Genomic DNA, 15,129 nt, shown 5'->3' with positions numbered 1-15,129 from the left:
TGACCTTGCCCATTCCCAAGGAGCCCTGGTCTCACATTGTCATGGATTTTATCGGCGTAACATCATCTTTCACATTATACTAAAAAATTGGGCTAACTTTACTGTTTTCTTATTTTTTTATTTAAAAAAGTGTATTTTCTCCCAAAAAAATGCTTTTGTAAGACCACTGCGCAAATACAGTGTGACATTAAGTTTTGCAATAATCTCCCTTTTATTCTCTAGGGTCTCTGCTAAAAAAAAAAAAAAAAAAAGTATATCATGTTTGGGGGTTTTAAGTATTTTTTTTAGCAAAAAATGCTGATTTTAACAACACATGTCAGAAATAGGCCTGGTATCCATGTTGTTGTTGTATTTTATGCGTGACCCAAGACAATTCTACTTCTTCTAATGTGGCCTAGGAAGGTCAAAAGATTGGACACCCCTGATTTAAAGCATTATTAAAATAGCTGCTCACCACCAAACCTTCCTTGAACCGAGCAGATGTACTTTCAGCAAATCCCTATTCATTACATAAGGTAGTAATGGCAAAAACAAAAATAAGGTTTAGGTCAAAAACAAAAATAATGATAAAAACAAAAATAAGGTTTAGGTCAAAAAGCAAAATAATAGTAAAAACGAAATTAAGGTTTAGGTCAAAAACTATAATAATGGTAAAAACAAAAATAAGGTTTCCTGGGTGGCAAAACTGGCAATGTTTGCCCAAAAGTTTTAGTTTTGCCCCCTGTATACCAAAATGGCAGGCAAAAGAGGTTAAACTTCAAGGTTTAACCTCTTTTGCCTGCCATTTTGGTATACAGGGGGCAAGGTAAACTTCATTTGTTTTCTTTAAAATGCATACAGTAGCAGCTGATGTAAGAACACCAGTACAAGAATCACGCAGCTGACCTCAAAAAAATAAAGTGAAAATCAATCTATAGCCCAAAATAAATATATGGTTCCCATAAATATATAGTGTAATACCGGTACTGGAGGGTGGATCCGGGGCTTTTGACACAGTCGTAGATGTTACTGTTGGAGGTGCTGTGGTAGAAGGTGTTGTGGTAGAAGGTGTTGTGGTAGAAGGTGTTGTGGTAGAAGGTGTTGTGGTAGAAGGTGTTGTGGTAGAAGGTGGTATCACGTTGTCTGCAGGGGAAGATATAAAAGGGAAACATATTTTTTACACAATGCACAACAAAAACACAAAAAGATTCTAAAAGATTTTTTTACATATTAGCAAAATTCAATTGCTATTCCTACTTTGTCCTTCATCAAATTTTCTATGACTCCTGGAAAATGATGTGTTCATTTTTAAGTAAATCTGTGCTGGGAATAAAGATACCCAGGTGAAGAAGACAAATCTCTGAAGGTCTCTGAATTCCGGAAGCCCCTACTTCTTTCCTACAGTGCAACATTCAGGGCCGGGCCAATCTATATTGAAGCTTAAAGTGGACCTTCAACTTTCCATCTATTAAATCTTCTGCTCTTGTTGTTTTAACTTTGGACAATAAAACATTTTTTTTTTTTGCCAGTAAATACCTTATACATCCCACTTCCTGTTTCCTGTCTGGTCATTAGCCTAGGCTTATGACATCATGCACAGCTCTCTCTTTCACTCTCATGAGAGTTTGCCAGAAAGGGAGGGGGGTGAGTCATAAAAGGGCCAATGAGAGCTGCAGGGCTGCAGAGCTGGAGGTGTGCCTCTGTGTGTCCGTGAATATCCAGGAAGTGAATAGGCAGCAGGTTTAGCTGCCCACAGTTAAAATGATTGCAGCCAGACTCAGTGGAGGGAGATTTCTGCAGCATATTTGGCAAGTACAGAATCACAGTATATATAAAATAATATGCAAAGTGGTTGGAGGGAAGTGATGTGAGCAGACTGCAGTTCCTCTTTAATTGCTGTTAAAGTGTTTGTTCAGCCAACATCTTTTTTTAGGGGATCTCTCCAGCAACAACACTGACAGAAAAAAAATATATTTTCTATAGTGGGGGACATCAGAACACCTTTTGGATTTTTGCTTCTGTCTGTGCTGCTTTTGGAGATTTTTCCCCTCATTTCCTGTCTGATGAAACTGCTGTCGACAGCACAGGAAGTGAGGGTAAGTCCCCCACATAGAGCTCTGGAATGCCGATAAAACATCACAGGGGTGCTAGTCCTCTTCCATGCTATCCAAGACTTAAAAAAATTACCCTGTCAATTAGACCCCTTTCACACTGGAGGCGTTTTTTAGGCACTTTAGTTCTAAAAATAGTGCCTGAAGAAAGCCTCAGCTGCAATCCCAGTGTGAAAGCCCGAATGCTTTCACACTGGGGTGCTGTACTGGGAGGTCATCAAAAAAAGGCCTGCAAGCAGCTTCTTTTCAGTGCTGTAGGATTGGTGAATACACCACTCCTAATGTGCCCCTGCCCATTGAAATCAATAGGCAGCTCTGCCGAACCGCCAGCAAAGCGCCAGCAAAGCGCCAGCAAAGCGGCGCTTTGCGGCCGGTTTTAACCCCTTTTCGGCCACTAGTAGGGGTTAAAAGCATCCCGCTAGCGGCTGAAAAGCGCTGCAAAAACAAAAACTAAAAATAGCGGCGCTTTACCGCCGACATCCATGCGCTGGCAGTGTGAAAATGCCCTTACTGTCACTTCAATCCAATATGTGTGGAAACAAGGACATTCCCTATGAGGACACATCTCTGGGAATAAAAAAAATGTATATAGCTGAAGAGGAAAGTTTTAAATTTCATCTGGGCAGAGAAGGAAACCCTTAAATCCTTAAAGTGGTTGTAAACCTCAGACATGAAATATGAACAAAGCATATCCCTCTATAGTGTGTAATTAACTCAATTAAGAGCACTAAGTGTAATTTCTGTCTGCTGCTTCATTCCTCTGCTATCAGCATGAATCACTTCTGATGTGTTTTCCTGACACCAAGAGAAAAAAGGTGACAGAAGAGGGAGCTTAAGCACACAGCATGTGATTGCAAGCTCTGTTCCTGTGTGCTGTGTGGAGGGGGAGTGCCCCTTCCCTCCAATCAGCTTTTAGAGCTCTCTTCACTGAGCTTTTTCAGAGTGTAACTTCAGCTCTCCGACCTATTTTTTCCTGACAGCTCAGACAAGCTTTGTAAATTCTGGACTTTGAACTGGATGTAGAAAATAGAGGGCTGCAGATAAACAGGTATAACTTATGTAGGAGTATTTGTTTCATCTCTGTGTATCACCTGAGACCAGTCACTTCACTGGGTATATGTTAAGCAGTCCTCAAAATTTCCTCTTTAACCACCACCAAAAGAAAGCTCTATTTGTGTGAAAAAATATTTATAAAAATGTACTGAAAGCTGAAATTTGACCTGTGTAGGAAGGGGGTGAAAGTGTCCGGAATTGAAGGGGTTAAACAGGGCAAGTTTTTTTTTTTAAATGTACTTTTTTAGCTACAGTATTTTATTAATAACAAACACTGGTCAAAGCTAATTTTTTTATATCTATATATAGATATATATATCTATATATATATATAGATATATATATCTATATATATATAGATATATATATCTATATATTTTTTTTTTTACAATATCACCAGAAGATAGCCAGTTTGTTCTAAAAAAAACAAAAAAATATAGTATGTCATACTTACTTATTATCTTAATTATTTTCAAAATGACGTTCAAAATCTTACTCCAGATATCTGACGCTCTTGATGCATTGGTGGATGGCTGAGCTGACGTGTCTAGAAAAAAAGGTTTTTTTCAATGGTTGGGTAAGTTTAGTTTGCATAAAATATGTTTCATAGTGACTTTTTTTACAACATACATATTCAAATATATTCAAGTCCAGAACAAAGATATGACAAAATACCTAAGGCACAGACAGACAATTGACATGTACACTGCAGAAAAATGTGTTCATTTTCGTTTCATTTGTTTCTTTGTTTTTTTTCCTGTTTTTTGGGTCATTCGTTATGATCGCAATTCGTAAACTCATAAATTCGCAAATTCGAAAATCCTAATCCTACTGATAATAACTATTAAATTATAGGTATTGGAATTTCCTTTCAAATTTGACTGTTAGTGAACGCAACGAATACGAATTTATCCGAAGTTACGAATTATCCGAACTAATGAATGCCGCATCTAAACAAATGGAGCCGAATGAATTAATAATAAATAATAATAATAAAAAGTTTTTTTATTACTATTGTTATTTATTATTATTAATTTGTTACGTTCCATCCGTTTAGATGCGGCATCCGTTATTTCGGATAATTTGTAACTTCGGATAAATTCGTATTCGTTACGTTCACTAAAAGCCAAATTTGAAAGGATATTCCAATACCTATAATTTAATAGTTAGTTTTTATGTCAAATTTTCAAATTGTCAGGTTTTTGGACTTTCGAATTTATAACTTCCGAATTTTCGAATTTCCGAATATTCAAATTTATGAGTGTTCAGAAATAATTGGTTAAATGGGTTTTTGTTAATTCGAATGTTTCTGAATTAACGAATTTGTCAAAATTTGTTAAAAAACGAATACGGAACGAAACAAATTGCACATGTCTAACAGACTATAAGGAGGTTCAGGTCAGAACTGATTCTTCCTTTACCTTTGTAGTGCAACACTTCCTTTACCTATACTAAACCATCAACCAATAATCATATATCATTATGTGCTGCAAGAAAAGATAAACTAGCATTCTGTGCAGGGACATCCGGACCGGAAGCAATGCCGTAGGTCAACTGTGACCTTATTGCTTCCAGTGGGACCACACAATTCAAAAGATGGAGGCGCCGGTGCTGTCTGATAGACGTATCCTGCTGCCATCCATCGTGACGGGCGGACACACACTCACCCGACCAGGAGCTACCTCAGGCCTCTCCCTTCTACCTCCCCACTTAGGGGTAAGTCTACATTTATTTGAAAGTTTTATGCCTCTGTTTGCGGCTGTATATCTTGGGGGGAAGACTGCTATGTGCTAAGGGTGAATTCAGTAACAGCGTCCTCTTATCACTGAAGAGCTTTGATGCATGGCTCTGTGTAACTACTCTATCAAAATATTAGCATTGGGACGCAAAGGATCTAGATCTGACTGATCACATACATTGTATCCAATATTCATTATTTTTCAAATGTGAGGATATTTGTCTTCCCCCTAATACAATGGGGAAGTGTCCCTAGTATTTTTTGCCCCCTTGACCATGGATAGGCTGCCCCTTAACTCTATGAAAATGCTTCTAATAGATTCAAGTGAGTGTGTAGTCAGTATTTGTTAATAAATGAGAAAATATCACTGCTAGTTAGCAGTACTGTTTATAAATCTTTAAATTATAGGAACTCATTGGTTTCCTGTTTCTTGTTTCAGTACGGGTTACCAGTTTGTTCTGCCCTATTTGTGTGGTCCAGTCCTCCTACTGGTATTGTCCATCTGGGATCTGGCACCCAGGGACAATCCGCACCAGTTGATTTAGCGGTTGATGCTCGGTAAATGGTGGTGATTGCTCTATTCTTCTGAAATCTTATTAGTAGGTGAGAAAAACTCTTTGTAACAAATACCGTATTCTTAAAATTATCGTTATGATCTCATTCCATGTATGACCATTATGTAACTCAAGATTGTGTGTTATTTATGCAGTTATAATGAATCAGTGATATCGTGTCTAGCCCTGATGAAGCGAAAAGTTCTTTGCGAAACATGTTGGCTGATAGTCACGTATGAATTCTGAAATTCACTACTGGATGGTCATATGCTCTTATATATGTCACTTTTTGTTATACTTTTTAATCATGTCAAAATAAAATTTGTATTTTTATTAACTGGCTTGATCTTCACCTACTATTGATGGACATAGCAATTTCCCCTAAAAAATCCCATTTATCTTGAGGAAGGGGGCTTCCCTCTTCTCTCTTTCCTTTTAATATATAAATATATATATATATATATATATATACACACACACACACACACGTATAAATCCCCAACAAACTTCAAGTGACTAACGTTACTACAAATACGGTAATTTGATGCAAATATTATGTGTATATAGATATTTAAGTAAAATGGGTGCAGCGCTAAACAAAACAAAAAATATATAAAATAAAATAAAAACATCCAGGAATGAAGAAGATAACAGTAGGGTAAAGTCCTTCAAAATTATAGAGCACAAATAATGTCCAAATATCATATATGAATCCACCAAGCAAACGTGATTTTCACAGCAATGATGTGTGACTGATAGAAGTACCCTTCACCATATACCGAATGGCCTCTCACCTGATGACCAGGACCCTTGATTAAAGAGTCAAGCAAGCATTCCCATAGGGATCAACAAAGTGAAGGTTCAGTCCAGTGGCAAAAGACTCCTCCAGATAACCACGTAGCAGGGGGTCAGCGTAATTCATATAAATAGAAAGGGACAAACATAGTGCTCTCCGTATGCCATACTTTATTAAAGGATTAAAAAACACACTTACATAAAAGGCACTTCACAAGTGCCAGGACAGTAGCAGTGAATACAAACAGCAGAGTGTGTGCAAGCGGTGGAGCATGCGCGGTAGCCGCGGATGACGTCACAACGTCACGTTCTCTGTTTCAGAACGTGACGTCGTGACGTCATCCGCGGCTACCGTGCATGCTCCACCACTTGCACACACTCTGCTGTTTGTATTCACTGCTACCATCCTGGCACTTGTGAAGTGCCTTTTATGTAAGTGTGTTTTAAAAAAAAATATTAAGTCCCCCAGGAAATTCATACCTAACCCTTCAGGTCTGACATGGATTTTAAGGGGGTACTTCATGCAAAAAAATGATTAGGTCCCCCAGGAAATTCATATTTGACCCTTCAGGTCTCGTATGGATTTTAAGGGGGTACCTCATGCAAAAAATGTATTAAGTCCCCCAGGAAATTCATAATTGACCCTTCAGGTCGGATATTGATTTTAAGGGGGTACCTCATGCAAAAAAATGATTAAGTCCCCCAGGAAATTCATAACTAACCCTTCAGGTCTGACATGGATTTTAAGGGGGGTACCTCATGCAAAAAAATGATTAGGTCCCCCAGGAAAGTTATATATGGTCCTTCAGGTCTGGTATTGAATTTAAGAGGGTACCTCATGCAAAAAAATGATTAAGTCCCCCAGGAAATTCATAATTGACCTTTCAGGTCTGGTATGGATTTTAAGGGGGATCTCCAATTTTAAAAAAAATATGTGTGAGGTCCTAAAAATCTCTACCAGACCTTTGATCAAAACATGCAGCCTGGCTGGTCAAGAAAAGGGGGGGTCGAGTGTACCTCTTTGCCCTCCTGAACCATGCCAGGCCACATGCCCTCAACATGAGGGGATACTATCATGCAGACCACTCAAGCAAAGCACCCTGTCCCTATTTTGATGAGGACAAGGGTCTCCTCACCACAACCCTGGCTGGTGGTTTGGAGGTCTGTGTGTGGGGGGGGACTTATCAGAATCTGCAAGCTCTTTTTAATACTAAGATATCAGATACCACCCAACTACCCCCACACGGGAATTAGTAAATGGTACATGGTACCACTTATTCACAAAAAAAAATGTAACCTTAAAATAAAGGCACTCAAATAATTGACACATCATTTATTAAAAAAGAAACAAATACAAAGAAGTCCTGGACCCTGACCATGATAGTACCACTATGCGAATGGCGGCTCCCCAGGTTGTCATCAGCTGTATATAGGAAATGTGAAATATTTGGCTGCACCAAGAGGAAGTTTGTTCGCAAAGGGCAGGAGAACGGTACAATAATGAATGTCTGCAGGCAACAGTGAATCATGGTGGATGTTCCTTACAAGCTTGGAGCTGCATTTCTGCAAATGGAGTTGAGGATTTAGTCAGGATCAATAATGTCCTCAATTCTGAGAAATACAGGCAGATACTTATCCAACATGCCATACCATCAGGGAGGCATGTGATTGGCCTCAAATTCTGCAGCAGGACAACAACCTCAAACATACAGCCAATGTCATTAAGATTTATCTTCAGCATTAAGAAGAACAAGGAGTCTTGGAAGAGATGGTTTGGCCGCCACAGAGCCCTGATCTTAAAATCATGGAGTCTGCCTGGGATTACATGAAGAGACAGGAGGATTTGAGGCAGCCTACATCCATAGAAGATCTGTGGTTAGCTCTCCAAGATGTTTGGGACAACCTGCTAAGTTCCTTCGAAATCTGTGTGCAAGTGTATCTAGAAGAACTGATGCTGGTTTCAAGGTAAAGGGTGGTCACACCAAATATTGATTTGATTTGGATTTCTCTACTGTTCGTTTACTTTCCATTTTGCTAATTGATAAAAATTGGTGCGCACGACTAGTGCACAGTCATGTTGGAACAGGAAGGGGCCATCCCCAAACTGTTCCCACAAAGTTGGGAGCATGAAATTGTCCAAAATGTCTTGATATTCTGGCCCCTTAAGAGTTCCCTTTACTGGAACTGAGGGGCCAAGCCCAACCCCTGAAAAACAACCCCACACTATAATCCCCCCTCCAAATGATTTGGACCAGTGCACAAAGCAAGATCCATAAAAGATATGGATGAGCAATTTTGTGGTGGAGGAACTTGACTGGCCTGCACAGAGTCCTAACCTCAATCCAATAGAACACCTTTGGGATGAATTAGAGCGGAGACTGTGAGCCAGGCCTTCTTGTCCGACATTAGTGACTGACCTCACAAATGTGCTTCTGGAAGAATGATCAAGCATTCCCATAGACACACTCCTAAACCTTGTGGACAGCCCTCCCAGAAGAGATGAAGCTGTTATAGCTGCAAAGGGTGGGCCAACTCAATATTGAACCCTACGGACTAAGACTGGGATGCCATTAAAGTTCATGTGTGTGTGTGTAAAGGCAGGTGTACTTTTGACAACACAGTGTGTGTGTATATATATATATATATATATATATATATATATATATATATATTAAAAAAAAATATATATATATATATATATATATATATATATATATATATATATATATATACACAGTGCCTTGAAAAAGTATTCATACCACTTGAAATTTTCCACATTTTGTCATGTTACAACCAAAAACGTAAAATTTATTTTATTGGGATTTTATGTGATAGACCAAAACAAAGTGGCACATAATTGTGAAGTGAAAGGAAAATGATCAATAGTTTTACATTTTTTTACAAATAAATATCTGAAAAGTGTGGCGTGCATTAGTATTCAGCCCCCTTTATGCTGATACACTTAACTAAAATCTAGTGGAACCAATTGTCTTCAGAAGTCACCTAATTAGCAAATAGAGTTCACCTGTGTGTAATTTAATTTCAGTATAAATACAGCTGTCCTGAGAAGCCCTCAGAGGTTTGTTAGAAAACCTTAGTGAACAAACAGCATCACAAAGACCATGGAACACACCAGACAGGTCATGGATAAAGTTGTGGAGATGTTTAAAGCAGGGTTAGGTTATAGAAAAATATCCCAAGCTTTGAACATCTCACTGAGCACTGTTCAATCCATCATCCGAAAATGGAAAGAGTATGGCACAACTGCAAAACCTACCAAGACATGGCCGTCCACCTAAACTGACAGGCCGGGCAAGGAGAGGATTCATCAGAGACGCAGCCAAGAAATCCATGGTAACTCTGGAGGAGCTGCAGAGATCCACAACTCAGGTGGAAGAATATGTCCACAGAACAACTATTAGTCGTGCACTCCACAAATATGTCCTTTATGGCAGAGTAGCAAGAAGAAAGCCATTGTCGAAAGAAAGCCATAAGAAGTGCCATTTGCAGTTTGTGAGAAGCCATGTGGGGGACACAGCAACATGTGGAAGAAGGTGCTCTGATCAGATGAGACCAAAATTGAACTTTTTGGCCTAAAAGCAAAATGCTATGTGTGGCAGAAAACTAACACTGCACATCACCCTGAACACACCATCCCCACCGTGAAATATGGTGGTGGCAGCATCATGTTGTGGAGATGCTTTTCTTCAGCAGGGACAGAGAAGCTGGTCAGAGTTGATGGGAAGATGGATGGAGCCAAATACAGGGCAATCTTACAAGAAAACCTGTTATGCCGCGTACAAACGGTCGGACTTTTCGTCTACAAAAGTCCGACAGCCTGTCCGACAGACTTCCCCCACACACGATCGGATTGTCAGCCAGCTTTAGTCCGTCGGCGTCCGTCGGACTTTTGTAGACGAAAAGTCCGACCATGTGTACGCGGCATTAGAGTCTGCAAAAGACTTGAGACTGGAGCGGAGGTTCACCTTCCAGCAGGACAACGACCCTAAACATACAGCCAGAGCTATAATGGAATTTAGATCAAATGGGTTTAGATATCCATGTGTTAGAATGGCCCAGTCAAAGTCCAGACCTAAATCCAATTAAGAATCTGTGGCAAGACTTGAAAATTGCTGTTCACAGACGCTCTCCATCCAATCTGACAGAGCTTGAGATATTTTTCAAAGAAGAATAGGCAAAAATTTCACTCTCTAGATGTGCAAAGCTGGTAGAGACATCCCCAAAAATACTTGCAGCTGTAATTGCAGTGAAAGGTGGTTCTACAAAGTATTGATTTAGGGGGGCTGAATACAAATACACGCCACACTTTTCACATATTTATTTGTAAAAAATAAATTTTAAAAATGTATCATTTTCCTTCCACTTCACAATTATGTGCCACTTTGTGTTGGTCTATCACATAAAATCCCAATAAAATACATTTATGTTCTTGGTTGTAACATGACAACATGACAAAATGTGGAAAATGTCAAGGGGCAAAGGGGCATAAATACTTTTTCAAGGCACTGTAATATATATATATATATATATATATATATATATATATATATATATATATATATATATATATATAAATAAATATATATATAGATATATATATAGATATATATCTATATCTATCTATCTATCTATATAGATAGATAGATAGATAGATAGATAGATAGATAGATAGATAGATAGATAGATAGATAGATAGATAGATAGATAGATAGATAGATAGATAGATAGATAGATAGATAGATAGATAGAGAGATAGATAGATAGATAGATCTATATCTCTATCTATCTCTCTATCTATCTATCTATCTATCTATCTATCTATCTGGGGCGTAACTAGAAATAGCAGGGCCCCATAGCAAAATGTTGTATGGGGCCCCCCTGCAAACAGCCCCCCCCCCCCCACAGCTGCCCTAGTGTCAATGCAGTGTGACCTGTGCCACATACAACGTGACCTGTGCCCAATACAGCGTGACCTGTGCCCCATACAGCGTGACCTGTGCCCAATACAGCCTGGTCTGCCTGTGCCCCATACAGCCCCACCTATGCAGAGGAAGAGGCTAGCCACCCAGATCAGCAGAGAGCGGGATTGCCCGCTGTAATAGCTTTCATTTGAATTTCCTGTCTTCCCGTGGCTCATCGTCACATAGCCCCACCTCTTGGCCCGACGCCTTTGATGACGTCACATGTCCCGCATTGGATCGGCGTTCTGTCTATCAAAGGCACCGGGCCAAAAGGTGGAGCTATGTGACGTGAGCCCCGGGAACACTGGAAGTTCTAATGAAAGCTATTACATCGGGCAATTCAGCTCTCTGCTGATACGGACAGCTCGCCTCTTCCTTTCCTCTCTCTTCCCCTGGCTGGGAGACTGTGCCAGCGGTGCTCTTATCCTCACTGGGCCCCACTCGGCTGCGGGCCCCATAGCGCCCGCATGGGTCGCTATGGTGGTAGTTACGCCCCTGCTATCTATCTATCTTTCTATATATATATATAAATATAAATATATATATATATATATATATATATATATATATATATATATATATATATATATATTCAGGTACTGTTTTATATATCTATATCTATATATATATATGTGTGTGTGTGTGTGTATATATATATAAAACAATACCTGAGGCACTCTGCTATCTATTCTGAGGGATCAATCACACTGTGTGCCCTATGACTAGCTCAGAACACTGTGAGGGCACATGGAAAACAGTTGTAGTCTATGTACCCTTGGAGTGACCTGCTTTAATCAGATCCAGAATAATGCAGCTCTCACAAAATACAATGGCAGTTCAGGTCAGGATGGTGTATTGCGGAGAAATGCAGATATGTGCTGCTGTGTGGAGACTTGAAATAGGTGTGTCACTCATGTGGCCTTTTAATAAAGTTAAAAAAAAACAAGAAAAAATATAAAGAATGAATTACATTGTAAAATGTAAGGCACCGCTAATCATCGCTGCTACAAAGCAAACACCAACCACAAACTACAATGGACTGTTTTAGAGTTCAGCTAGTGTGAGCAAAGTCTTGTAAGTCTGGGTTCACATAGGTGCATGTGCATTTCCACACCACATCATAGGGACAGCTGACCATTACCCTTTTTTAAAAAAGAACTGCATGGAACCGTAGGGTGCTGTGGTTTCCCAAGGGCAAAAACATGCATGTCTGCTGATGCGTGATGGTGCCATCATAGCTCCCAACTGTCCCTGATTTGGAGGGACTGTGGAGCAATGTCCCTCTGTCCCTCTTTGCCCCTCATTTGTCCCTCATTTTGGTCTGATCTATATAGTTGTATCTAAAATGCACTTTTTATCTTTCAAAATGGTTTCCCAGTGCTAAACCTTTCATCCAATTTCTAAATTGCTGCATTTGTAAATTTAAAAGCCAATATAAAGGAATAGTAGTGGTAAAAAAAAAAAGTCCTTGTGGATTTAATTAACCTTTTTTTGTTTAATTCTCCTTTAAGGGAGTGTGTCAGGGGGGCGTGTCCCATGCCTACATACGTTTGCAAGTAGGTGTCCCTCATTCCCATCTCAAAATGTTGGGAGGTATGGGTGGCATTAATAATCAATGGCACCCCCTCCGCACGTCTGCTAAAGAGCAGCACATTTATATGCAGGTCGGGAACGTGCACAATCATGCACGCATTCCTGACCCGCACATATGTGAACCTAAATTAAATTAATCCAGCAGCTACAGTTCATAAAGTCCATTCAACATTTAAGTAACAATAACACATACAACTAAATCTGAAGTGCTTATACTATTATATCCTCCAATATATGTTGTATATTATATCCATTATAAAAATTAAAAAAAAAATAAAAAGCCCTGCAAACACACACACATATACAGTATATAATACAATGAATAAAAAGGAAACAATCTTTGGTGAAGGTCTCTTATATAATCACGATCATCACTCCAAGCTACATGCTCAACTTTCCCCTGAATCTGTGTTCTTGTGTAACGGACTGGAAACACGTAAATTTTATTCCCTTCCCATCACAGAAAAGGTAAACTAGTTAAGTCTATAATCTCCCTGGCTGTTTACACCTCTTCTTTACATTCCAACATGCTATTAATGTTTTACAACTTCTCCTTATCATTTCATTTCAAGTGGAAAGGACCTCATATAACAATTCCCGATAGATGATGAAAAATAAACTTTATATACTGGAAATTGTTTTAGTAAAACAACATCAAAAAATATAAAAGATTTTCCATTCAAGTGCAAAAAGGGCACACAGCACTATAAAAAATATTTGAATTGACTGAATATAATAAAACACTTTATGAGCTATATATAAGTTATAACTGGTGGATCTTGTTCAAGTTTTTTTTTTCTTTTATGTGAGTGGAACAGCTTTTCACTGTTTTATGTCATTTTAATAAACAGATTTACACTAGATGAAGTTTATATTTATAGTTTGTAGTTTATATTTATATAGTTTGTCGTTTATATTTTTATAGTTTATAGTTTGCATAATTTTTTGGAAATCCTTTGGCAATTTTTTTTTTCCAATTTTTATGTATTGTTTGCAATTTTTTTTTTTTTTTTTTTTTTTTTACAATTGTTTAAAATTATTTAAATATATAATTATTTAGAATGATTTAAATGTAAACTTATTTACAAAATTTGCCCCCAGCATCTTACCCACTAGCTATTAAAACTTTTTCGTTTTTTTAAAGTCTTATTTAAATATTTTTTTTATTTTATTGTCAATGTTTTGTCATTTATCTTTACCTTACACCCCACTATGTGCAAGCTATTGATGGGAATTGTGCAACACTACTTTCCTACTTCTGGAAGTCAATTGGTGCAATATACCATTCCTTATATTTATATCCTTCCCCTCCTATTTAAATGAGACATACTTTTAGCTCTATAAAATTTATAAAAGGATATAAATCTGGATATGTTCTTTCAGCGAAATATCCCATATACTGTAGGGTTTTTCTATTGGTTGCTCTAAGTCATTCTTCGACTGCCAGTAAAATCAGACAATTTACTGGTTTCCTTGTTTTTAATTGACCTCTACTAAAATCAAACCATACTGGTTTCCTTGTTTCCGATTGATTGCCACTAAATTCAACCCATTTACTGGTGTCCTTGTTTTGAATTGACCTCCACTAAAATCAACCCATTTACTGGTTTCCTTGTCGCTGATTGATTGCCACTAAAGTCAAACCCTTTATTGGTTTGCTTGTTTCCAATTGACTGCTACTAAAATCAAACCATTTACCGGTTTCCTTTTTTTCCAGTTGACCTCCACTATCACGCCGATATACGTCAGCAAAGTGGCACGGGTGTGCAAAACAACGTACCCGAACTTCGCTGCATCATCCGTGGCTATGGGGCGCGCACACGCTGCCGCGCACCGCGGAAGCGTGCCCACGGACTCGATGTCCGCCGGTGGCCCGCGATCGTGGCACGGAGAGGCAGAACGGGGAGATGCAAACAAGGCATTTCCCTGTTCTGCCCAGCTACATGACAGGGATCTAATGCTCCCATTGATTGGGAGCAGTGATCTCTGTCATGTTCTAGTGAGCCCATCCCCCCCTACAGCTAGAACATGCTGAGGGAACACAGTTAACCGCTTGATCGCCCCCTAGTGGTTTGCCCCTTCCCTGCCAGTGACATATACACAGTACTCAGTGCATTTTTATAGCACTGATCGCTGTATAAATGCCAATGGTCCCAAAAGAGTGTCAAAAGTGTCCGATCTGTCCGCTGTAATGTCGCAGTCATGATAAAAAATTGCAGATCGCCGCTATTACTAATAAAAAAAAATATTAATAAAAATGCCATAAATCTATTCCCTATTTTGTAGACGTGATAACTTTTGAGCAAACCAATTATTATACGCAT

This window comes from Aquarana catesbeiana, linkage group LG03 (assembly GCF_042186555.1).
Source record: "Aquarana catesbeiana isolate 2022-GZ linkage group LG03, ASM4218655v1, whole genome shotgun sequence".
NCBI lineage: Eukaryota > Metazoa > Chordata > Amphibia > Anura > Ranidae > Aquarana > Aquarana catesbeiana.
The sequence above is the reverse complement of the archived record's forward strand: the minus strand, read 5'-3'. Positions refer to the sequence as shown.